At 43.4% G+C, this 2,851-nt stretch overlaps 1 long non-coding RNA gene across 1 annotated transcript; it reads left to right on the top strand.

Annotated features, from left to right (window-relative positions):
• Nucleotides 1-1,900: 1,900 nt before the first annotated feature.
• On the top strand, nucleotides 1,901-2,335 carry LOC123487995. Its single transcript, XR_006659930.1, has 3 exons — nucleotides 1,901-1,916; nucleotides 2,050-2,153; nucleotides 2,296-2,335. It is a non-coding gene; the product is annotated as an uncharacterized LOC123487995 (long non-coding RNA).
• Nucleotides 2,336-2,851: the final 516 nt, after the last annotated feature.

The raw sequence follows: 2,851 nt of genomic DNA on the forward strand, positions 1-2,851 counted from the left end.
ACATTCAGTGCCTAACAACACACTATACAATACAAGTAAAATGATATACAACATAATTCTGACAAAATAAAAGACATACCTGCACACGAAGAGACAACACACAATAGCTTAGCCCTTGGTGCAGCCACAGCTCTCGGGCACCTGCGTGAGCACATAGAAACTCACTCAAACACTGCCCCAAATACTCCCGTAACAAAACCTATAGTTGCGTAACAGCACTTTGTGTAACTTTACCATAGTTTTATATTAACAAATTACGGCGCCAAGGACAACATACCTTGCTAGTTGAAGGTCAGGCAAAAGAGAACAATAAGAGGGTACATAAATACAGATAACCCGCGATGGACCAAACCAAAATATTGAAAACTTTTACAATTAGGTGTATTTACAATATAGATAGATAAAAATGTTTGTACACCAAAAAATAACATTAGCTATGCAGCTGTAATTAAATAAAGAAACCACATTGAATTATTATTATTATTATTATTATTATTAACTTATTAACATCCCCTCTTGACATGGCCTACTTGAACTGTCCTTGTGTGCAATTTGGTGCATAATATAGGGGAACAACATCACACTACTACACATTTATTCAAGTCATACCTTTATTGTCATTCATGCTCTTGTTTTTAACTGAGTAGTTTTGCAAAAGTGTAACCTGCGTCAATTCAGAGCTAGGAAATATTGGAATAACGTGCTTAAGAGGACCCCTGACACGCACAACAGGATAACACAACAACCACATTTTCAATTGACAATCATTGATTTAAATGGATGTGGTCAATAGATTTGTATAGGCATATATACTAATTTAATTTAACTTGTAAGCCAAGGATGGATTAGTAGGTCTATGCAACATGCACCTGGATAACCGCGTCATGAATCGGAACGGGCTCCAACGTCCTCATATACACATTATGACAAAATAAAGAGCTTAATCTTTCACGAAATAAAGACATAGAAGAAAACAGGTTCTAGAAACTCAGTTTCTCCATGGCAAATAGAATGTAAACATGTATATTGCGCCAAACATAACCAAATATCGCCTACAACTCAATTCTCAGCGCAGCATATTGGACGACTCCACAGGCATTGATCATTCGCGACTTTAAGTAATTCCTGTTATCTCTAGAGCATCCCGTATATCTATAGCGCTGCATTTCGTCCCCCTCTGACCATGGATAGGGTTGGGAGCATTCCTGAGTTCACTTATGGTCCCACTAAGGTAATCTTAGGAGATATTCCTTTTAGCATACTGTAAATGCCTGTGCATAATGTACCTAATAAAGCATAATTATTTTAATTATCTTCAAAGGAATTCTGTAGGAGCAGCCTTTATTTTCAGACTCTGCAGGCCTGCTGGGAGGAAGTATATTACAATAAACAGGTAAGATTCATCCCACAAAAACAGTAACCAAAGAAAAAAATAGATAGATTTAATCCCAAAACAAGAGTTTTCTTTCAAGACAGTTTAGAGAAGATGGTCATAAGAGTTTTTAATATCACTTGCAAATTGTGAGACATGAGCAGTTGTGAAATGTTGCGAGAGGCCCTTCTGAAAGCACATTATATGGTCTTTAGTGGCACGGTCTCACACCTTACCTCATCTTGCAGAAGAAGCTCATGGTCCACTATCTGCTGCTCCAGAGTCGAGGCCAGGTCTCGCCCCATGTCACCATGGAGCACATGAGCGACTGGCTGGTGTCTCAGGGCAAAAAATCCCTTAGGGAGAGGTGAGTACCACGTCAGCTCTCACCTTCACTGCCATTCTCTGTCACCAGCAGCACTCCAGGAGGTGTGGGTAAAATAAACAACAAAAAAAAGGAAGCCAGGAAAGTTGAAATGCTTTGTGTTATATTTGAAGGGTGTGGAAGGAAACCCTGGAGGAGGGGAACGAACTCGCTCGGCTGGTAAGATAATGAGAGTTAGAGACTTAGACTATCAGTCAGTGAGCTCTTTTCTAGCCTTTCAACAACTAGTTAGTACAGCCGAATATATCTGTTGTGAAATTACACTAATGGGACTTCCTGTTTCCTACGGCAGACCTGGGAAGTAAACACCTGCCTAAAAATGATTGACATGGAGCACAAGGCTGTCTGCAAGCTCCGCCGGTCTATGCACCCCACCTCACTAGCTGGCGCTGACATGTGAGTTCCATGTACTGCCCTGTATACGGCTTGCTCCATTCATCTACACATCTGGAGCTATGCAGAAAGAAACTAATGCACTGTTTTCTGTGTGAACATTGCACATTGTTTAGCTTTCTCTGCTGCTTTTTGTTGATTTCAGCGACCCTAAGGTCCACAGCATCGTGGAGAGAGCTGTGAGGAGCATTCTGGAAAAGCTGTCCAATGAGCCCTGTAGCAACCTGCTCAGCCCATCCCAGGTGGTGGTGGAGCTGGTGCCCAGGATCCTCCTGGCCCTGTGGCTTCAGCCAGAGGAAGGCCATTCAGATCACCCCATCCTCCTAAGCGGGATGGCTGTGAGTATGGTGGTGGCCGTAGGGGAGAAGCTCTCCAGCATGTTGAAGGCCTCTTCTCCTCACACCCCTTTCTCCCGGGCTGCTGCTTTTGACTCTGTGAGGTCGATCCTCGGGAGAATCAGCCAGTCCTTCTCCCTGGATGACATCAATACCCCCCTTTTTTATGAGCTCTGTCTGTGCCTTTGTGGCGGACGAGGTGAAGAGCTACTTCCAGCCTACTGCAGACACCCTGCCAGTTCCCCCTGTCCTAGTGGTGGCCGTCTCCGCCACACTACCAGCTGACATCCAAGCAGGTGAGTAGCACTCATAGAGAGCACTCTGACAGATGCCTTTTGTCATGGCATCCTGGTGCCTTGTAGTAGT

The sequence above is a fragment of the Coregonus clupeaformis genome, unplaced genomic scaffold, assembly GCF_020615455.1.
Source record: "Coregonus clupeaformis isolate EN_2021a unplaced genomic scaffold, ASM2061545v1 scaf1976, whole genome shotgun sequence".
Taxonomy (NCBI): domain Eukaryota; kingdom Metazoa; phylum Chordata; class Actinopteri; order Salmoniformes; family Salmonidae; genus Coregonus; species Coregonus clupeaformis.